Here is a 24439-nt window from a genome sequence, read left to right on the forward strand (position 1 = left end):
CAGAGAAACAGAGAAATGAGCCCTTCCTCCATATTTTCATGTCTAGCTCTCTCAAGCCATCACTTTAACACACTCTCTCTAGAAAACACTAGAATGTTGTTCTTCTTTAGTGACACGCTTTCTCTTGTCTGAAGTACAAGTTCAGTATAGAATCAAGTACTGTATTAAACTAACATGAAGACATAGCATTGCTATGATATACATCATTTTATTAGAGGCAGGATATCATTATATTTACTGTAACAGTCTAAACATGCTCGCTATAGACGCTAGAAGGTACTGGGTTCGTTGCACAAATCAAAGGGCATGTGATTGAATTCAAAGAAGCCAAAAGGTGTGCATAATTCCTATCAAAACGGTGTGCTCTTTCCACTCAACAGAATTTTACCTTTATTTAGCCAGGTAGGCCAGTTGAGAACAAGATCTCATTTACAACTGCAAACTGGCCAAGATAAAGCAAAGCAGTGCGACACAAACAACAACAGAGTTACACATAAACAAACGTACAGTCAATAACACAATAGAAAATATATGTACAGTGTGTGAAAATGTAGTAAGAATAGTAAGGCCATAGAGGCAAAATAATTACAATTTAGCAAATTAATACTGGAGTGATGAATGTGCAGATGATGATGTGCAAGTAGAGATACTGGGGTGCAAAATAACATTTAAAAAATAACAATATGGGGATGAGGTAGTTGGGTGTGCTATTTACAGATGGGCTAAGTACAGGTACAGTGATCGGTATGCTGCTCTGACAGCTGGTGCTTTAAGTTAGAGAGGGGAGATATAAGTCTCCAGCTTCAGTGATTTTTGTAATTCGTTTCAGTCATTGGCAGCAGAGAACTGGAATGAAAGGCAGCCAAAGGAGGTGTTGGCTTTGGGGATAACCAGTGAAATATACCTGCTGGAGCGTGTGCTATGGGTGGGTGTTGCTATGGTGACCAGTGAGCTGAGATAAGGTGGGGCTTTACTTAGCAAAGACTTATAGATGACCTGGAGCCAGTGGGTTTGGCGACGAATATGTAGCAAGGGCCAGCCGACGAGAGCATACAGCTCGCAGTGGTGGGTAGTAGATGGGGCTTTGGTGACAAAACGGATGGAACTGTGATAGACTACATCCAGTTTGCTGAATAGAGTGTTGGAGGCTATTTTGTAAATGACATCGCCCAAGTTAAGGATCAGTAGTATAGTCAGTTTTAAGAAGATGTTTTTGGCAGCATGAGTGAAGGAGGCTTTCTTGCATAATAGGAAGCCGATTCTAGATTTAATTTGGGATTGGAGATGCTTGATGTGAGTCTTCATCAGAATGCACTCCCAGGAATCCCAGTTCCACAATAAATGTTTGATTTGCTCCATAAAGTCCATAATTTATGTCCAAATACCTCATTTTGGTTTGCGCGTTCAGTACACAATCTAAACTCATGGAGCGCGGGCAGGTCCAGGCAAAAGTTCAGACGAAAAGTCATATTACAGTCCGTAGAAACATGTCAAACGAAGTATAGAATCAATCTTTTGGATGTTTTTAACATAAATCTTCAATAACGTTCCAACCGGAGAATTCCTTTGTCTTCAGAAAAGCAATTCAACAGAGCTCGCTCTCACGTGAATGAGCGTCACGAGCTCCTGGCATTCTGCCAGAGCCCTGACTCATTCCCCTCTCATTCGGGCCCCACTTCACAGTAGAAGCATCAAACAAGGTTCTAAAGACTGTTGACATCTAGTGGAAGCCTTAGGAAGTGCAAAATGACCCCATAGACACTGTGTATACGATAGACCAAGAGTTGAAAACCTACAAACCTCAGATTTCCCACTTCCTGGTTGGATTTTTCTCAGGTTTTCGCCTGCCATATGAGTTCTGTTATACTCACAGACATCATTCAAACCGTTTTAGAAACTTCAGAATGTTTTCTATAGAAATATACTAATAATATGCATATATTAGCAACTGGGACTGAGTAACAGGCAGTTTACTCTGGGCACACTTTTCATCCAAATGTGAAAATGCTGCTCCTATCCATAACAAGTTATTAACCGAGGGCGCTTGGGAAAGGTTCTAACCATGCCATAGTGTGTATCTACATTATGAATTACTTTGATATCTTGACACGCTATATGGAAGTCTCTCTCTCTCTCCCTCTCTCTCTCTCTCAAAATACCCGACTGTACTGTAACGTTACATTCTCATAGAACAAACTGTTTGTGCAAAAATGAAGTTTGGAACTGTCTCTGGTTACGGCATTGCAATCCAACAGGTGGTCTGCCTCAGACCCCCGACACAAACCTAACCATGATCATAATTAATATTCCTTCTGAATATTTACAGTGGACAATATCCCTCCCTCCCTTCCCTCTCCACTACTGGAAATGAGCTCTTAGCGTGTAAGACATCAGTCAGTATGATCTTTATTAAGAAGTACTGTAAGCATGTTCTATGGTCTAGGGGTCCAGGGGTCCAGGGCTATAGCATTGCAGCATGGAATCTCTTGAAAGCAAAAGCTAATTTGGGTGTCACTGTCAGTTCTATTTGGCACGATTGATCTCTTAATTGTACACTAGAGAAATAATATAATAACAAATGAGTCTGGGTTGAAACCATTAACTATTGGTAGTGTATTATGATTGTATGTATCATAAAGAGAAACCCAGACTGCAGTTAAATGGGATATTGTGTCCCTGATAGTTTTTTCTGTCTCTTTAGAAATTCACTCTAGATGTGATTTTTGTAATTGCACAATGTAAGCCTATATTAGCCTATAGTTATGTAACTGCTGGATGGTAAAGTTTGGCATGATCTAAGAAGCTCTGAAATGCTTAAAGGGGCAAACTGCAGTACAAATAATATTAAAGTGGACACCCCACCACTGATTTGGGATGGGGCTGGAGAAATGTAACCACTCTCAAATTCATAGACAGAGCTATGGATGCAAGGATAGTTTTAACCATGTCTTGAGGCTATAAAGTGCTTGTTTACAATTATTTACAAACATTGGAGTAAAAAACGTATCTTTTAGGTGCTGATGGGGTAAGACAGTTCAACTAAGCTCACGAGGCCTTTATAAATAATATTCTTCAAGAATCAATGGCTATATATGTCATTCATTTAAAAGTCCCAAAATGGATGTAGTAATCACAGATTGGCCCTTTAGCCTCTCTGGGATAGGCTGGACGCTTGCATCCCACTTGGCCAATAGCCAGGGAAAATGTAGAGCGCCAAATTCAAAATAATGATATAAAATCAAACTTTCATTAAATCACACATATAAGATACCAAATAAAATCTACACTCGTTGTGAATCCAGCCAACATATCAGATTTCAAAAAGGCTTTTTGGCGAAAGCATAAGATGCTATTATCTGATGATAGCACAACAGTAAACAAAGAGAGTGTAGCATATTTCAACCCTGCAGGCATGACACAAAACGCAGAAATAAAATATAAATCATGCCTTACCTTTGACGAATTAATTTTGTTGGCACTCCAATATGTCCCATAAACATCACAAATGGTCCTTTTGTTCGATTAATTCCGTCCATATATGTCCAAAATGTCAATTTATTTGGCGCGTTTGATCCAGAAAAAAATAGCTTCCAATTCTCAAAAATTACCTCTAAACTTTGCCAAAACATTTCAAACTACTTTGTAATACAACTTAACGTATTTGTAAACGTTAATAATCGATCAAATTGAAGACGGGTCTGTCTGTTTTCAATACAGGAGGTCAACAAACTAACGCTACTTTTCTAGTCTTGCGCAACTCTCAAACAGTACACATAACGTTACACTGATTCCAGATGGCCGTTCTTCTTCATTGCACAAAGGAATAACCTCAACCTATTTCCAAAGACTGGTGACATCCAGTGGAAGCGGTAGGAACTGCAAACAGGTTGATTAGAAATCCAGTATCCCAATGAAACTCATTGAACAGACCGTGACGTCAACAAAAAAAATATCTCAATGTTTAGTCCTCTGGGTTTTGCCTGCTACATAAGTTCTGTGATACTTACAGACATGATTCAAATAGTTTTAGAAACTTCAGTGTTTTCTATCCAAATCTACTAATAATATGCATATCTTATATTCTGGGGATGAGTAGAAGGAAGTTGAAATTGGGCACGCTATTTATCCAAAAGTGAAAATGCTGCCCCCTATCATACAAATTAAAGTGGAACTGACAGTGTTTCAACTACTTTGCCAATATGAAACAAACAGACGATCATAATATCAGTAAAACATTTCAAATTCCCAGTTTATGCTACAAAACCAACTTCATGAGGTTTTTAAAATAGATTCTATTTGACTACAATTCCATGAGGTACGACTAAGGCATTGTTGGAAGATTTGATGGATGCAGTTCAATGCATGATTAATATAACTCACCAATACATTTCTTGATATCAGGTTGTAAATCACAGCTGTCCTGGAAAATTGTTTGCTGCCTCCACCCATTCAGGATGAACTGTTTCAGTTTCAATGACTCAATATTTTGCACAGAAACTGACAAATGTAACTAAGGCTGAGAATGTCAATATAATCAAACTAGTAAAGGCATTGACCATAAGTCAAGTCATAATGTGGCTATTGGGCTAGCGTATCTATTTATGTAGCAAGCTGAAAACACAGCAATAACTAGCTGCATGTTATGTTTTTTTTTTTTAACTAGGCAAGTCAGTTAAGAACAAATTCTTATTTACAATGACAGCCTACCGGGGAACAGTGGGTTAACTGCATTATTCAGGGGCAGAATGACAGATTCTTACCTTGTCAGCTCAGTGATTCGATCCACCAACCTTTCGGTTACTGGCCCAACGCTCTAACCACTAGGCTACCCGCCAACCCATTGGAGGAGTGAGTGGGTGAAGGACCTTTCTTCCTCATATAATTTGTAGGTAGCGACAGTATAGCTAGAGATGCAGGTGTCATTTGGTTAGCTAGCAGAAAATATGAATCGCTTTACTAGCTAGCTAGCTATGCTGAACTTGAACAACTGTTATCCAGTTAGCATATCTCTTGCATTTGTAAATTCACTCTGGCTATCTACGCCGGTTTCAGAGTATCTTGTTTGAGTGTGCCAGAGCGAAGAATAACTGATGAATTTACGAATGTGCAACACCTGCTGAATATGATCGGTGTCACTGTCAGTAAATGTAGGCAAAAAAAGTAACAGTTAGCCTCAAATGCTCTAGAAAACATGTACTGTAAGCCTAACCAGCTCTGCTCGGGCAAATAACAAGGTCAGAGTGAGGTGTTCTCTCATTTGTGTCTGAAAGTAGCTAGCAAGCTAACCAACTTTAGCGGGTTAGCTTGGGTGCTTGACTACCGTTGTGAGGAACGCTCAAATCAACCCTACTTGTCAATCAAATGTATTTGGTGTTGATCAAATTGGCGGGCAGGCAAGTTCCCATTCATTTGTCAAAACGTGGGTTGGGACAAGCATGCATTGGCTGGAAAGGTGCAGAAGGACGAGCAGGCTACTATTCTCTATCGTTTATCAGTGCAATTTGACGGCCAACTAGCTGAAAAGGTTTGAGAAGGTTTATCTAATGTTCCCTAGTTAGATTTGAGCTCATCTCGCTCTGGCTAGCATTAGTCGTTGATCTTGTTGTTGATATAACTGAGGGGGAGAGAGCCTACCTTTTTATGGTTATTTGATCAATAGGACTGTAAAGTTCCCAAATGTAAGAGGACTCTGTGGTATTTACTTGTTTGCAGAAATCCATTCAGGTGTATTTTGTGGCTTTTGGTGAACGTAAACACACTGTCCAGTTCAAAGTGAATGAAGGCAGGCCCATGTGGCAAATTACTTATTTGCATAAAGGCCTGCTGTAGCTCTGATTGGCTATGGCACACTTGTCTGCGTAGGCTCAGGGTCCTGGATGAGACAGATGTTTTAATTAGGTTTTATTTGCTGCAGTGTCTATTAATTGTCCAAATGCACGTCCACTTTCCCACTATATTGCGAATTGCAAATAATTTTCACAAATGCCTTACTATACGTCATCCCCAACATTCTGAGAATTTATGAAAATGTGAAAATGACCATATCTAAGTGCTCGCTTGTCAGAAAATGTTTTTAAAAAGTTGTCATATTCTTCCTGGGTGTGTATATGAACAGGTTGTTACTGCGATTTCATGTTGCTAAAATGCTGTCAGTTCCACTTTAAACTTGGATCTTTTTACGGTTCAATGCATTCCTCATCCAAACACATTGTAGAGTAAACCTATGGACTACAATAGAACCACGAGTCCATCTGATTGATCTAAATGAGCTCAGTGACAACTGAAGACTTGCCTCTTGCCTCAGGCATTCCTCTATTCAGTGGAGGCTGCTGAGGGGAGGACGGCTCATAATAATGGCTGAAATGGAGTGAATGGAATGGCATCAAACACATGGAAACCATGTATTTGATACCATTCCTCCTATTCTGCCACACCATTACCATGAGCCCTTCCTCCCCAATTAAGGTGCCAGCAACCTCCTGTGCCTCCATTACTGTACCAAGGCACACATCCATACAAACAATACACACACACACACACACACACACACACACACACACACACACACACACACACACACACACACACACACACACACACACACACACACACACACACACACACACACACACACACACAAATATTCTATACGTCATACAGATGCTAGCACTTGAAACACAAACACACACACACTCCCTGGTCTTGGTTGTGGCGTGTGTCAGCCACAGGGCCTATGAGAGTTATTAGGGTGTACTGACTGATGTGAAGACCTGGAAACAGGGGGCGGTCGAGGCTGCCTTTCATCTGATGTCCTGTTCATCCTCACTCCTCATGGCATGCTGTCGCCCGGGGATATGCCTGTCACAAATTCCTCCCTTGCCCGTCAGAGACACCCGGTGCTACACACAGCCAAGGGCTCCTCCATTGACACAAACAGAATATATGGGATACTCAGGTTATGTTCCAAATAGTACCCTATTCCCTATATAGTGCACTACCTTTGACCAGGGCCCATAGGGCACTATATAAGGAATAGGGTGCGATTTGTGATTCAGCCTCTCTACCTCAGTTCTTTTGGCATCTGGACAGCAGAGTCTGCTAGGAAATATGGAGAATATAGTGTATGCATCATTTTTCACCAAGCCCCTAGCTTACACTAACAGACCAGTAGGCTATAACCTTAACTGTAGTCACACAGTAAGTGATTATATAGTAATAATCTCTCTCTCTCTCTTTGGGTTAAATGGTCCATAAAAGTTTTCAAGGCACAGTGTGGGGAGTCTTGTCCCTGTTAAAATGAATCCACGTGGCAGGCATCAGGGTGAATTCCTAAGACATGGCTTACTTACTTTTTATTTTGGTATCATTTTTGGGGGGTTCGTTTTGCCATGTGTTCTGAAAATAACTATCATTGATATTTCCTTTCCCTCTACTATAATACCCGAGACACTCAATGCCAAAAACAGCTCTTTGCCCGAAGGAAAATGTCTCAGTTCCTGTGCAAATAAAAAACAGAACACAGCTAGGCAAGACAAAACAGCAATTATCCACCCCGGGGAGAAAGACAAGTTACTCCAGTTCACACCAATATTTTCTCTGTTCTGTCTGTTCAGTACCAAGTTCCTCCATAACAGAATTTGTATTGTCATCTCCTTTCTTGTGGGACAAATGTGGTCTCCTACAATAAATGCTTTTTGGGTCAAATAGTTATTATGGATACTCTTTAAATATTGACACATACTTTGTCAATGAGATACAGTGATACTTGGCCTTGCAGACACCGGCAGATCCTGTAGGATTCCTTATTATTCAAAGTGGAACTGCCATCAATTCTGAGCTCTATTCTACATACTCATCTTTGCTCTGTTCTACATACTCACAATGCAGACATGCACGCCTACACATCTTAGTCTCTGTGTCACGTTCCTGACCTGTTTTCTGTTAATTTTGTATGTGTTTAGTTGGTCAGGGCGTGAGTTGGGGTGGGCATTCTATGTTTTGTGTTTCTATGTTTAGGTCAGGTGTAATTAGCCTTATATGGTTCTCAATCAGGGACAGGTGTTTGACGTTTCCTCTGATTGAGAACCATATAAAGGTAGGCTGTTCACACTGTTTGTTTGTGGGGTGATTGTCTTCTGTGTCTGTGTATGTTGCACCACACGGGACTGTTTCGGTTTGTTCGTTCGTTTGATGTAGTCTGTTCCTGTTCATGAGTTCTTCGTGTATTTATGTAAGTTCCATGTTCAGGTCTGTCTACGTCGTTTTGTTATTTTGTAGTTTGTAGAAGTGTTTTCGGTTTTCGTTTTTTACTTTAATAAACTTCATTATGTCAAATTATCACGCTGCGCTTTGGTCCAATCCCTACTCCTCCTCTTCGTCTGAAGAGGAGGAGGACAGCCGTTACACTCTGTATGAACTGCTCCCTAAGCCTGGCTGACAGGCGATATAGATTTTTTAAGACATCTCGCATGGAAGCTTCTCCACACTTTAAGAGATGTAATAAGAGATTACAGGTAATCTCCAGGTAATGGCCTTCTGGCATTCCTCCGCACTGAGGGGTTCAAGGGCATGGGGGACATCTTGGTTTTGACCTAAAATGTTTATAATCCTGTCTCCACATATTAATTTGTTTACAGATCTACATGAAATGAGGGCAGGTTCCAGGGGAAAGGATACGGTGGAGACAATGTTGAAGTCTCTGTGTCTTGTATGTGTATACAGGTACAGCTGAAGTCCGAAGTTTACATACACCTTAGCCAAATACATTTAAACTCAGTTTTTCACAATTCCTAACATTTAATCCTAGTAAAAATTCCCTGTTTTACGTCAGTTAGGATCACTACTTTATTTTAAGAATGTGAAATGTCAGAATAATAGTAGAGAGAATGATTTATTTCAGCTTTTATTTTGTTCATCACATTCCCAGTGGGTCAGAAGTTTACATACACTCAATTAGTATTTGGTAGCATTGCCTTTAAATTGTTTAACTTGGGTCAAACCTTCCACAATAAGTTGGGTGAATTTTGGCCCATTCCTCCTGACAGAGCTGGTGTAACTGAGTCAGCTTCGTAGGCCTCCTTGCTCGCACACGCTTTTTCAGTTCTGCCCACACATTTTCTATGTGATTGAGGTCAGGGCTTTGTGATGGCCACTCCAATACCTTGACTTTGTTGTCCTTAAGCCATTTTGCCACAACTTTGGAAGTATGCTTGGGGTCATTGTCCATTTGGAAGACCCATTTGCGACCAAGCTTTAACTTCCTGACTGATGTCTTGAGATGTTGCTTCAATATATCCACATAATTTTCCTTCCTCATGAAGCCATCTATTTTGTGAAGTGCACCAGTCCCTCCTGCAGCAAAGCACTCCCACAACATGATGCTGCCACCCCCGTGCTTCACAGTTGGGATGGTGTTCTTCGGCTTGTAAGCATCCTCCTTTTCACCCAAACACAACGATGGTCATTATGGCCAAACAGTTCTATTTTTGAGGACATTTCTCCAAAAAGTATGATCTTTGTCCCCATGTGCAGTTGCAAACCGTAGTCTGTCTTTTTTATGGTGGTTTTGGAGCAGTGGCTTCTTCCTTGCTGAGCGGCCTTTCAGGTTATGTCAATCTAGGACTCGTTTTACTGTGGATATAAATACTTTTATACCTGTTTCCTCCAGCACCAGACTTGTGGAGATCTAAAAAAAAATTCTGAGGTCTTGGCTGATTTCTTTGGATTTTCCCATGATGTCAAGCAGAGGCACTGCGTTTGAAGGTAGACCTTGAAATACATCCACAGGTACACCTCCAATTGACTCAAATGATGTCAATTAGCCTATCAGAAGCTTCTAAAGCCATGCCATAATTTTCTGGAATTTTCCAAGCTGTTTAAAGGCACAGTCAACTTAGTATATGTAAACTTCTGACACACTGGAATTGTGATACAGTGAAGTGAAATAAGTGAAATAATCTGTCTGTAAACAATTGTTGGAAAAATTACTTGTGTCATGCATAGAGAAGATGTCCTAACCCACTTGTCAAAACTACAGTTTGTTAACAAGAAATTTGTGGTGTGGTTGAAAAACGAGTTTTAATGACTCCAACCTAAGTGTATGTAAACTTCCGACTTCAACTCTATATGTGTTTGACAGGGGATGTTGGTGGGAGGAGCTATAGAAGGACGGGCTTATTGTAATGGTTGGAATGGCATTAATGGAATGGAGTCAAACGTGGTTTCAATATGTTTGATATCGTTCTATTAATTCAAATCCGGCCATTATAATAAGCCAGTCCTCCTATAGCTCCTCCCACCAGCCTCCACTGGTGTGTGCGTGACTAGGTTTGATGGGTTTGCGTGATGCGTTGGTTTCTATGTTTGTGTAAATTAGAAAAAAGGAGAGGGAATAGTTGTTCTTTGCTTTTGTTATTGCTCTGGGCTTGTATGTACAGTATAGTATCTTTCTTTACAATCATGGTTCCAGCCCAATGTTGTTCTTGTATTCAAAACACATATGTCGTGTACTTATAGCAGTGGTCTCAGCTCCTAACCATTCCACAGAAATCAACATTTACACAGTCCTGCCATGTAATTGACGGAGCCTGAAACATATAGATTGAGCCAGTGACATGTTTTTAAATGCCAATAGTAGTGGGGTCAACCAGAAGGTGATCTGGCCAAAAAAGCTACATTTCTAGATAAAGGGACCTTGAAAACACTTGTAGCAGCATTAGTGCAGCCTCACTTTGACTATGTTTGCATTACCTGGTACAGTAGCTCCCCCAAGTTCATCAAGAACAAGCTACAGACAGCTCAGAATAAAATATCAAGGGTCATTCTGAATCATGTTGGTCCTTCTCAGCTCAGTGAACTACAGTGGCTATCAGTTGATCAGGGTAATTCAGCTGAAGCTGGGACTGGCCCATAAAATTGTGTCTACAGTCCCCCCAGTACTGTTAGGGACTCTCATTCCCGAGAGGAAGTGCCACAGATTTTGTGCCATGTCGATTCAAGAGTGGTCCTGGCCAGAACACGTTTTCATATATATGGCAGTGGTAGAGTGGAACAAACTCCTGGCTGAGAAAAAACTGTTTCTGCCAGTCTTAAGTTTAAACACTCCTCCTTGGTTAATCTTGAGATAACCTCCTAGCCAAGTGTAAAGCCACTAGTGGTGTGATTTGTTAGATGCTCATATTATCTTTTTTGTATATATCTAAATATGTGCACATTGTGCATGATTGAATGTATGGCACAGAGTGCCCATGTCAATTATTTTGCCCTGCAGCCACTTGCCAATAGAGGACCACAATGGAAACAAGTCTGACTATTTTTGTGTGTGTGTATGTGCCAATCCCAGCACATCAAGAGGATTGAGAACTGCCTGTTTTCCAACTCGTTTCCACTCCTCCGTCTCCCTCCCAGCTCTGCCATCTTTCACCACAGAGGCTGCCTTACCTCTCACATGGAAATACATAGAAAACAATACAAATCCTATTAAAAGTTTTAAATCCTTTTGGCTCTCAAAGAAACCCTGTTGAATGGGCCTGTACCATATCTAATAGTGTTTAGAAAGGGGATAAGGAGGAAAGCGGAGGTAACTACCTGAATGCTATGTGCTCTCCGTGATCTACGTGATGCGTGTGTTTTTCCTACGTGCTGTGATCCAGCTCATGAGTGCCTGCTCTATAAGGGCACAGGGCGAGACCCAGATGCAGACATGGGAGGCAGAGGATTTGAGTCTCTGATATTTATTATGATCCAAGGGGCAGGCAAGAGAATGGTCGTAGACAGGCAAAAGATCATAACAAGATCAGAGTCCATGAGGTACTGAGTGGCAGGCATGCTCGAGGTCAGGGCAGGCAGAATGGTCAGGCAGGCGAGTTCAGAGTCCAGACAGGCAAGGGTCACAACCGGGAGGACTAGCAAAACAGAGCGAAGGAAAAAGCAGGAGAACAGAAAACACGCTGGTTGACTTGACAAACAAGACGAACTGGCAACAGACAAGCAGGGAACACAGGAATAAGTACCCAGGGACTAATGAGGAAAACAGGTGACACCTGGAGGTGGGTGGAGACAATCACAAAGACAGGTGAAACAGATCAGAGTGTGACATGCTCTCCTCGGCAGATGTGAGTGGTTTGCTGTGAGCCAGCTCATGAGCGCCTGCTCTTCTTGGCAGATGTGAGGGATTTGCTGAGAGCTGCTGCCAGAATCAGAGGTGCCTGTTTAAGGTCACTGACACTGAGATAGATGGCCATTTAGAGGAAAGGTATCCCCTTAAATTGATTAAACCTGCTGCATCCCACCGTCTCTCCTTAAATAAACACACACACACCCGATGCACACACCCAAGCTCACACACGCACACACCCTCACGCACGCAAGCACGCACACAAGCTGACACACACACATACGCACTCGCACACATACAGTAGATGAGGTGAATGGTTGTCTGGGTTATCTGCTAGCACGTCTGGTCTGTTGGCATGAAGACCTGCTGGCCTGGAATATGTGATGAATGACACCAGTTCAGTCTCGTTTCAGGATAATGATGAGCCTAATGACATTGGAGCAGCACATTAACAACATTAAGGCTGGGATTCAATCCACTGGACAGCCGACTATATGCACCTTTTAAATGTCATTTACGCTTGAACCGAAATTCCCTGTGTTTACTATGAATACAATCTCCACAAATGCTGGGAAATATACCTTTGAAAGGCAATTGTCTGCATTGTCGGCAATTCAGCAATTATCACAGTTAAAGTCAGGGCTCCCTGTTGTTTCATTAACCTGAGAACTCATCAAACAGCATATTCAATCATCGCTAAGGCTGTTGCCTATTGACTCTGTGCCGACCCCATTGTTGGAGGCCGCTCTGTGCAGCTTCAGTGGGTTGATTCGCTGTTTGGAGAGGATTTAGAGCTGTCAGATGCGTGTCACACGCCTGGCGCTGTGCAGAGCATGGCGGTGAGGGCGGAGAGGGGGCCGGGATTAGAGAGGAGTCGAAGTGAAGATTCCTGCAGGGGAGGGTCGTGCATTCCGGCTTAGGTTTCCACACCACACGTCACCCTCACCATGGTGGAAAAGTTTCAGGGTGGGAGAGAGAGAGTCGTAGGTTGCATCCCAAATGGCATCAGGAAGTAGATTCAATTTTTTTATTGTCTCTCTATTATATGTGGGAATACTTGGGAACAGATTTCCAAAATGATGGGCACTGGTCATAATGTAAGTAGTGCACTAAATAGGGAATAGGCATTCACACACCACATGTCCTGGTTTTATCTGGCACAGGTTGTCTTACTCTGAGGTACAAAACAATGCCCACCTTACTTAGTCATTCCATATAATTTATCTTTACATAAACAGCCAGAAACAATAAGCAGTTAATTTTCCATTGCTTTGCACAAAAGAAAAGACACAGAGCATAATGTAGGTTGGTTATTACCCTGCTATTGTCCTACTTTTCAAGTGTTGCAGTGCATTACAGTATCTCCTCTTTCCTGCTGCACAGCTCATGTGTGTGGAGAGCTCCAGGTAAAATGGAACATGTATTACAAAGCGCTGCCACTTGACTGACTAAGCTCGCTGTCATCGTCTGAGAGAGATTCCAGGGGCTTGTAACAACAGACAGCCAGGTATAACCCAGCCTCACTCTACCAGGGTGTTCCAGTGATTGTCAGCTGGAGAACCATCTGAAATGGCTGTGTGTGTCAACACCTCCAACTAGACTCACTGTTAGACGCACTCCAGATCAGAGAGGTACAGCAGTGCTGGTACATGCATGCACGGTTTTATCCCGTCATCACCCTGTTATGTACTACAGCACTGGTAGTGTGTCAGTGATCTGCGGAACATACACTGATATGGTTGATGTTGCTTTCAGTTGTATTAGAGGTGGGAACATTTGGGATCACTTTGGCAGGTAGCTTTGTGAAGCTGTGAATCATGGAATGGACTCAGAGGCGTATTGTGTAGAATACTTTCTTGCGCTGCTCATTGACATTACTGACATTGACAGAGGGAGAGAGAGCGAGCGAGCGAGCGAGCGAGCGAGCGAGCGAGCGAGCGAGCGAGCGAGAGAGAGAGAGAGAGAGAGAGAGAGAGAGAGAGAGAGAGAGAGAGAGAGAGAGAGAGAGAGAGAGAGAGAGAGAGAGAGAGAGAGAGAGAGAGAGAGAGAGATGATAACTCAATGGTATCTTGAATATAATACTTTCTTGCACTACTCCTTCAAAGCTTAGAGATGATCTAATGTTAAATTAAAGCTGAAAAAAAAATATATATACTGTTGAAGTAATATGGCTACAGGCTCCTCTGACTCACCTAAAGCCCATTCTGGTGGGAAGCTGCTATAGACCACCAAGTGCTAACAGTCAGTATCTGGATAATATGTGTAAAATGCTTGATAATGTATGTGACATCAACAGAGAGGTATATTTTCTGGGTGATTTAAATATTGACTGGCTATCATCAAGCTGCCCACTCAGGAAACAACTTCAAACTGTAACCAGTGCCTATAGCCTGGTTCAGGTTATCAGTCAACCTACCAGGGTAGTTACAAACAGCACAGGAATTAAATCATCAACATGTATTGATCACATATTTACTAACTGTGCAGATATTTGCTTTAAAGCAGTATCAAAATCCATAGGACGTAGTGTACACAATATAATAGCCATGTCTAGGAAAACCAAAGTTCCAAAAGCTGGGCCTAATATAGTGTATGTGCTTGTTGAGTGTCCTTCCCTCAAATGGTCATACAATAAGTTTTGTGGTGATTCATATGTGGATGATGTAAAGAATATTTGCTGGTCTTTGGTGTGTAATGAGGAGCAACCAATGCTTGACGCATTTATGAAGCTACTTATTCCAGTTACTAATAAACACGCACCCATTAAGAAAATGACTGTAAAAACTGTTGAATCCGCTTAGATTGATGAGGAATTGAAAAATTGTATGGTTGAGAGGGATGAGGCAAAAGGTATGGCAATTATGTCTGGCAGCCCAACTGATTGGCAAACATGTTGCAAATTAAGAATCATGTGACTAAACTTAATAAAAATAAACTACACTATGAAACAAATATACATTATATAAAGAACGATAGTAAAAAGCTTTAGGGCACCTTAAATTACATTTAGAAAAAAAAGCCAACTCGGCTCCTTCAAACGGCTCATTCATCACAAAGCCCACTGTTATTGCAAACTACTTTAATGACTTTTTCATTGGCAAGATAAGCAAACTTAAGGATTGTCTTCCGTGTCTGTATGTTATTTCGTACCACACGGGACTGTTTCGGTTTATGTAGTCTGTTTCCTGTCCGTGAGTTTACGTGTAGTTATGTAAGTTTATGTTCAGGTTTCGTTGACTTCGTTTTCTTGTTTTGTAAAGTTGAAAGTGTTTTGTTTTTCGTGTTGCCATCATCATCGTGTTAAATAAAAAGATGGCTTATTTCCCTGAAGCTGCATTTTGGTCTGATGATCCTTCTCTCCTCTCCTCGTCTGAGGATGAGGAGAGCGACAGCCGTTACAGAATCACCCACCACGCTAAGACCAAGCGGCAAGGGAAAGCTCGACAGGAAAACAAGGATTTCTGGACTTGGGAGCAGATAATGAATGGAGAAGGTCCCTGGGCTAAGGCAGGAGAGAATCGCCGCTCTCAGGAAGAGAGGGAGGCAGCTAAAGTCCAGGAGCGGTGATTTGAGGAGGCAGCAAGGAGACGTGGCTGGAAGCCCGAAAAGCCATGGGAACAGCTGGAGGCACTGAGGAGAGCAGAGGCTACCGGAGAGAGGAACCGGAGCTATGAGGGAACGCGTCTGGCACGGAAGCCCAAAAAGCCCGTAAGTAACTCCCAAAAATTTCTTGGGGGGGGGCTAGGAGGTAGTGGGCCAAGGGCAGGTAGGAGACCTGCGCCCACTTCCCAGGCTTACAGTGGAGAACGGGAGTACGGGCAGGCGCCGTGTTACGCAGTAGAGCGCACGGTGTCTCCTGTACGAGTGCATAGCCCAGTGCGGGTTATTCCACCTCCCCGCACTGGTAGGGCTAGATTGGGTATTGAGCCAGGTGTCATGAGGCCGGCTCAACGCGTCTGGTCTCCAGTGCGTCTCCTCGGGCCGGCATACATGGCACCTGCCTTACGCATGGTTTCCCCGGTTCGCCTACATAGCCCGGTGCGGGTTATTCCACCTCCCCGCACTGGTTGGACAACCGGGAGTATTCAACCAGGTAAGGTTGGGCAGGCTCAATGCTCAAGAGTGCCAGTACGCCTCCACGGTCCGGTATTTCCGGCGCCACCTCCCCGCCCCAGCCTAGTACCTACAGTGTCTACACTACGCACTAGGCTACCAGTGCGTATCCTGAGCCCTGTTCCTCCTCCACGCACTCTCCCTGTAGTGCGTGTATCTAGCCCGGTGCCTCCAGTTCCGGCACCACGCACTAAGCCACCTGTGCGTCTCCAGAGCCCTGAACACACTGTATCTTCTCCCCCTACTGATCCTGATGTGCTTGTCCTCAGCCCGGTGTCACCAGTGCCGGTACCTCGCATCAGGTATAGAGTGGGCTTTGAGAATGCAGTGTGCCCTGTCCCTGCTCCCCGCACTAGTAGGAAGGTGCTTATCCTTAGCCCGGTGCCTCCAGTTCCGGCACCACGCACCAGGTCTACAGTGCGCCGTATCCGGCCAGAGCCATCCGTCTCCCCAGCGCCATCTGAGCCATCCGTCTCCCCAGCGCCATCTGAGCCATCCGTCTCCCCAGCGCCATCTGAGCCATCCGTCTCCCCAGCGCCGTCTGAGCCATCCGTCTGCCAGGAGCCTGCAAAGCCGCCCGTCTGCCATGAGCCTGCAAAGCCGCCCGTCTGCCATGAGCCTACAGAGCCATCCGCCAGACAGGAGCCGCTAGAGCCGTCAGCCAGACAGGAGCCGCTAGAGCCGTCAGCCAGACAGGATCTGCCAGAGCCGCCAACCAGACAGGATCTGCCAGAGCCGCCAACCAGACAGGATCTGCCAGAGCCACCAACCAGACAGGATCTGCCAGAGCCGCCAGCGAGCCATGAGCAGCCAGAGCCGTCAGAGAGCCATGAGCAGCCAGAGCCGTCAGAGAGCCATGAGCAGCCAGAGCCGTCAGAGAGCCATGAGCAGCCAGAGCCGTCAGAACGCCATGAGCAGCCAGAGCCGTCAGAGAGCCATGAGCGTCGAGAGCCGTCAGCCTGCCATGAGCGTCGAGAGCCGTCAGTCTGCCATGAGCGTCGAGAGCCGTCAGCTTGTATAGACCTGCCAGAGTCCCTCAGCCAGGATCTGCCAGAGTTTATCAGCCGGGACCTGCCCCTTGTCCCGGTGTTGCCCCTTGTCCCGGTGCTGCCCCTTGTCCCGGTGCTGCCCCTTGTCCCGGTGCTGCCCCTTGTCCCGGTGCTGCCCCTTATCCTGGTGCTGCCCCTTATCCTGGTGCTGCCCCTTGTCCCGGTGCTGCTCCTTGTCCCGGTGCTGCCCCTTGTCCCGGTGCTGCCCCTTGTCCCGGTGCTGCCCTTTGTCCCGGTGCTGCCCCTTCTCCTGGTGCTGGCTGTTTATTTAGGGGATGTGAGTTTTAGGGTGGGCATTGGGAGGGGAAGACAAAAACGGGGAGTGACTATGGTGGTGTGGGGACAGCGTCCAGAGCCGGAGCCACCACCGTGGTCAACTGCCCACCCAGACCCTCCCCTGGACTTTGTGCTGGTGCGCCCGGAGTTCGCACCTTGAGGGGGGGGTTATGTAACGGTCCTGACCAGTTTTATGTTGTTTTTGTATGTGTAATTGGTCAGGGCGTTAGTTTTGGGTGGGCAGTCTATGTTATCTGTTTCTATGTTGGTTTTGGTTGCCTGGTATGGCTCTTAATTAGAGGCAGGTGTTTTGCGTTCTCCTCTAATTAAGAGTCATATTTAGGTAGGGTGTTCTCACTGTTTGTTTGTGGGTGATTGTCTTCCGTGTCTGTATGTTATTTCGTACCACACGGGACTGTTTCGGTTTATGTAGTCTGTTTCCTGTCCGTGAGTTTACGTGTAGTTATGTAAGTTTATGTTCAGGTTTCGTTGACTTCGTTTTCTTGTTTTGTAAAGTTGAAAGTGTTTTGTTTTTCGTGTTGCCATCATCATCGTGTTAAATAAAAAGATGGCTTATTTCCCTGAAGCTGCATTTTGGTCTGATGATCCTTCTCTCCTCTCCTCGTCTGAGGATGAGGAGAGCGACAGCCGTTACACTCACTCTACCATACCACACAGTGAGCCAGCCAGGCCCCTTCACTCTTGTAGTTTCTGCCAGGGGAGCATCGTTGTCAGCATGTGTGACAGGATAGTTAAAAACCTGCGTTAGCTAAATCTAGAGTGCCATTCAGCTTGCTCTCAGTAGAATCATGAACGTTGGAGTCTGCCAATGCAAAGCAGGAACTCACTCAAAATGACTAATGTGGCACAACAGGCATATGCCCCTGCTGCCCTGCCTTGTGTTGGGCCCTCGTGACATAATGCAAAATAAACTTTCACAAGGCAAACCTGACACTTCACAAGATTGTGTTTTTCAGAAACCCCATGCGTGGAGAATTGAACATAATGCCCATTTTAACACTTCTGGGGGATAAAAAGCCTCATGAGGCTCATGAGAATATATCAGATTCTGTAGTGCTAGCTAGCTGGCTGGGTAGGAGAGGTACAGCTAACCTCAGTATGCTGGTATGCTGCTGTGCTATTCCAGTTCGCCAAGAGGTTAGCCAAGACATCGGACCCAGTGACAGATAAGATTGGATAGATTTGGTCCAATCCCCCATTCTGGGTTTTCCAGTTGGGGGCATAGCAGTTTTGCGCAGTGTTATCAGCATTTTTTTAGGGTAGGGTAGGGTAGTCATCTTAAAGAATTCCCTCTTTCTTCGCCCTGTGGAAGGGTTGTCAGGATAGGAGGAGGGAGAGGAGGGCGGCTGGGTCACTGGGATCTCTGTCACTAGTGTGGATATGAATATGAGGTCATGCTAAGTCGCTAGCTAACTCTGCGGCCCCTGCTCTGGGCTGAGCTGCGGCTCCCTAGCTCACATCTGTGTGGTTGCGTTCAGGACCAGGCCAGCCAGCCGGCCAGGCCAGGGGCAGCCAACTGCTCTCTGTCATTACTCCCCTAATGGAGGGATCCATTTCCCTCTGACCTCATCCCTCTGCCTTTACTCCACATCCATCCATCCCTCCATTCAGCAATGATCCCTCTCTCTTTTTGTCTCACCCCTCTCTCTCTCTCTCTCTCTCTCTCTCTCTCTCTCTCTCTCTCTCTCTCTCTCTCTCCCTCTCGCTCTCCTCTCCCTCTCGCTCTGTTACATTTATCTCCCCCTGCAATCTACATTCTCTCTCTTTTTCTTATTAGCTCACTCTCTCCCATAGACATCAGGCTCTGTGGCATGGCAGAACAAGTACTCAATATTTTCACTTCATTAAAGCTGATGCTCACTGAAGAAATAGACATTGTCCACTCTGAAATCTTTCCACAGATCAATACATTCAGTTTTTCTTGAGGCTATGTCTCTATAGCAGTCAACCAAAATAATTTATGTATGAGAATAACAGGGAAGTGGAGAACTAGTTTTCTGCGGGACTCTACACCTTTGTTTGTGACTGAGTACACAGGCTGTTGTCATGCTGACTGCAAGGAAGGCTTGTGGTTAAAAGGCCTGGAGCCCTGGAGTTGCATTTCAAGTTCTCTTTTCTTTTGATTCTGCCGCCGCAGAAAGAGGACGAGAGAGAGAGAGAGCAGACCCACACAGCCATCAACGCGCCATCCTATAGCGGTGTCTCCTAAGTTGTGATGGATAGAATCAATAAAGCCTTGCTCTACCCCATTTTTATCATTAGTCCGCCTGAGCCGTTTGAAGAAGTAGCGTTTGAAAAGCAGGCTGTGCCTGAGTCTCAAATGGCATCCTATTCCCTAGGGCCCATAGGGCTCTGGTCAAAAGTAGTGCACTATATAAGGAATAGGGTGCCCTTTGGGACGTACCCTCTCACTATTTATAGGCCCAGCAGGGCTGGAGGGATCTTTCAGTAAGCTCATCTCATCTGGTCTGGTCTCAACTCATCTCCAGCTCTGAGACGAGAGAGAACCTCGCTGAGATACAGAGTGAGGGATTAGCCTTTTATCACACATCTCCATGTATAATAACTCTAGTCGCTCCACAGCTCCGATTCATCATTCCCATTGGTTAGACACAGCTCTCTCTTCGACCAGTCCAAACAGGACTGGCTATGGCCAAGGCTCAGTCCGCCCCTGTGATCGATGGCTCTGGGCTGGGACAGAGAGGGATAGAGTGAAAAAGAGGAATAGAAAAACAATAAGGGAGAGGGGGAGGGGAAAAGAAAGACAGAGGGGAAGAGAGAGAAGAGAATGAGGGATAGAAGGGAAATAGAAAGAGGGGGGTGTCTGAGAGGCTACAGTGCGGATGAGGAGGGTTGTCAGAGAGAGAGAGAGGGAGCAAGAGACTAACCTTGCGGTGGGCCATAGGGAATGATTCTGAGTGCATTTCAGTGATGCAATTGTTGGACCACTCTGGGAGGAGAAAAAAGGGAAATTAAAAAAGTGCTGGAGCAAACATTTGGTCGTCTGGCAACAGGGGTTACAAGCAGCGGTTGTACAGAGTTATGAGGAACGGTGGCACATGATGTTTAGCCCCAGATATGGTTTCAGAATTGTGTGGGGGCGGAGAGGGGCACAGAGGGGTCCACCTGTCCTGAGATGTCAGTGTCTGTGAGGGGTGACAGCCAGGGAACACTAGAGTCTCTGCAGACTATGGCCCCTGGGGGCCTCTAGGGTCTGGGTCTGGGGGTTAGTGGAGGTGTGTTATTTGGGGCGTCCAGCCAACCAGAAGAAGCATTCACGCTGCATATAAGCAAAATAGTAGCTCATTACATGTTACTAAGCCATGTGGCTTAGATTAGAGGGTTGGTGTTTGGGAGGGTTTTGAGAGGGATAAAGAGCGGGGGAGGGAGGGAAAGAAAAAGAGAGGAATAGGAGGGGAGAGGGGAATAGAAGTGTAGAGGGTAAAGAGGGTTAGAGAGAAGGAGAGAGGGATGGAGGGAGGGAGAGAGAGGGATGTAATAGAATCCTAATTTATTCCCTGAGGGGAGTCTTGTCCTTGGCTGTGAAACCCTGGGCTGTGAAACCCTGGGCTGTGAAACCCTGGGCTGTGAAACCCTGGGCTGTGAAACCCTGGGCTGTGAAAGCCTGGGCTGTGAAACCCTGGGCTGTGAAACCCTGGACTGTGAAACCCTGGGCTGTGAAACCCTGGGCTTTGAAACCCTGGGCTGTGAAACCCTGGGCTGTGAAACCCTGGGCTGTGAAACCCTGGGCTGTGAAACCCTGGGCTGTGAAACCCTGGGCTGTGAAACCCTGGGCTGTGAAACCCTGGGCTGTGAAACCCTGGGCTGTGGCTGGGACTGGGGCCTCCTCATGACACCTGTTGTTGGGCTGAGCAACGCAGCATCCCTCAGAGTGTGTGTGTGTGTGTGTGTGTGTGTGTGTGTGTGTGTGTGTGTGTGTGTGTGTGTGTGTGTGTGTGTGTGTGTGTGTGTGTGTGTGTGTGTGTGTGTGTGTGTGTGTGTGTGTGAGCGAGCCTCTGTGTGTGTGTTTGTGTCTGTCTGTCCGTCTCTCTCTCTCTCTCTCTCTCTCTCGCGCTCTTATCCTCTCGCTCTGTCTATCTCTCTGTAATCCATACTTATTAATCTTCCACCCTGAAGTCCCCTGCTTTCCCCCCTGCTTTTCCCCCTGAAGTCCCCTGCTTTTCCCCCTGAAGTCCCCTGCTTCCCCCCTGAAGTCCCATGCTTTTCCCCCTGAAGTCCCCTGCTTTCCCCCCTGAAGTCCCCTGCTTCCCCCCTGAATCCCCTGCTTTTCCCCCTGAAGTCCCATGCTTTTCCCCCTGAAGTCCCATGCTTTTCCCCCTGAAGTCCCATGCTTTTCCCCCTGAAGTCCCCTGCTTTCCCCCCTGAAGTCCCCTGCTTCCCCCCTGAAGTCCCCTGCTTTCCCCCCTGAAGTCCCCTGCTTTTCCCCCTGAAGTCCATGGCTTTTCCCCCTTTAGTCCCCTGCTTTCCCCTGCTTTCCCCCTTTAGTCCCCTGCTTTCCCCCTGCTTTCCCCCCTGCTTTCCCCTGCTTTCCCCCTTTAGTCCCCTGCTTTCCCCCTGAAGTCCCATGCTTTCCCCCTTTAGTCCCCTGCTTTCCCCCTGAAGTCCCATGCTTTCCCCCCTGCTTTCCCCTGCTTTCCCCCTTTAGTCCCATGCTTCCCCCCTGAAGTCCCATGCTTTTCCCCATGAAGTCCCCTGCTTTTCCCCCTGAAGTCCCATGCTTTTCCCCATGAAGTCCCCTGCTTTCCCCCTTTAGTCCCCTGCTTCCCCCCTGAAGTCCCATGCTTTTCCCCCTGAAGTCCCATGCTTTTCCCCCTGAAGTCCCATGCTTTTCCCCCTGAAGTCCCATGCTTTTCCCCCTGAAGTCCCATGCTTTTCCCCCTGAAGTCCCATGCTTTCCCCCTGAAGTCCCATGCTTTTTCCCCTGAAGTCCCATGCTTTTCCCCCTGAAGTCCCATGCTTTCCCCCTGAAGTCCCATGCTTTTCCCCCTGAAGTCCCATGCTTTCCCCCTGAAGTCCCATGCTTTTCCCCTTGAAGTCCCATGCTTTCCCCCTGAAGTCCCATGCTTTCCCCCTGAAGTCCCATGCTTTTCCCCTTGAAGTCCCATGCTTTTCCCCCTGAAGTCCCATGCATTCCCCCCTGAAGTCCCCTGGTTTTTCAGCATGTCTTACACAGTGCTCTGTCTGTCAGTAGACTTATTCTAGTTAATTTGTGTAACATGTTCACTCTGGCAGCACCAAGCTAAATCCTGATTGAATGACAGTTTTATGCCCTCTAAACCTGTCACACTGGGTGCACCTCAACCTGCTCTGGCTAAATGCTGCCCATAGGCTCTGATCTAGAATGAGCTTTACTTACTCCAATTCTAGGCCTAAGAATTTGTAGTAACAGGCTGAATTCCTACCATGTAGAGGTTCAAATACCATCCCAACATACAGTACAGTACAAGCATGTGTGCAGCACATCTGGTATGTATGCTCACTGTAATCAGTGTGGGAGCTCGGCTGTGGTTGGAGGATAGAACCTCTTATTTGGGTTGACATCTGAGGAAGTGATTTCAGCTGTCTCTTTGTCCCCTCCTGGTCTGCTAGCACTCTCCAGACAGCAGCCTCTGTCTCTGCCCAACGCATTACAGCCCTGTTAAACAAGATGGCCCCAGGCCACAACACAACACAACATGGCATGGTCTCATGTTGGCCAGAACAAACCACAACGTGATGGGATAGTCTGACTCATACAGACATGATCTACTCAGTCGGAATATGATGAAACTCACACTGAAAGGGTTATGATTCTTGTCACGATTCTTGGCAAAGTTATGCAGGTAACGTTAGAAGTTGTCTCTAACTTTTGGCAGCGGAGTGCCTGGGTGGATAGAACTCCCTCCATCCCTCTGCCTGGCCGAGGTCAGTCTCTGGAGCCGACTCAACACTCTCAGTGTGTGTGATATGAGAGGCCTGCTGCTCGCCTGGCCAGCCAACCCCAGAGAGACCTGCCGGGGCCAGAGAAAAGCCCCACCCTGCTCCCATGACACCTGCTGCAGCTTTCAGCCTGTAATGTGTCAAAATCCTCACAGCAGACTCTGACCTAGCAAGTTATCCCCTGTTATGCACCAAATTAGGACTTTATGAATGTCTGTATCTCATGTCTCAGAGCTTTTGTGTTTTTGGTGGCCAGGAACTGAAAGAATATTATGTATCAATGTAAACAATCAGGACAAGTGCTGCCATTGGGGAAAAATGACATGAATAATATTGGTTTACTTTATCTGTGTGATACATCTACAGAAGCTCTTCCTGCCACAGTGAATAATATATTCTCCTCTTGATGAGTCCTGTCAGTGGATCCAAAGTAAATATCTGTCAGTCTTGGATTTCACCCTCGGCTGACTGGGCTGTCAGAGTGCATTCAAGAGCTATGGATTATTTAATAGTTTTTTTTACCTTTCCCAGAAGAACAATAAGTCTTTATTAAAATTGAGAGTTAGTTTTGATCCTCTGAGCTGTCACATACCTTTAGTGTCACAGTGACAATCGGCAGATGCCTTACTGCACGCGCCTAATTGATGTCACATTTCTTAATTTCCTCTTCCTTTCCCCTCCGGTGTGGTTTTGTCACGATCGTGTACTGGAGAGAATGAGGACCAAGGCGCAGCTGGATAAGAATACATCTTCTCTTTTAATGAAACGAACGAAGATGAACATGGAACGAAAAAACACTATTACAAACAAACAAAATAACAAAACGACCGTGAAGCTACAAACGTTGTGCATAGACAGACAGGCTACAAACGTTCTACATAGACAATTTCCCACAATTAATGAGAGCCTATGGCTACCCTAAATA

The sequence above is a fragment of the Salvelinus fontinalis genome, chromosome 28 (genome assembly GCF_029448725.1).
Source record: "Salvelinus fontinalis isolate EN_2023a chromosome 28, ASM2944872v1, whole genome shotgun sequence".
Taxonomy (NCBI): domain Eukaryota; kingdom Metazoa; phylum Chordata; class Actinopteri; order Salmoniformes; family Salmonidae; genus Salvelinus; species Salvelinus fontinalis.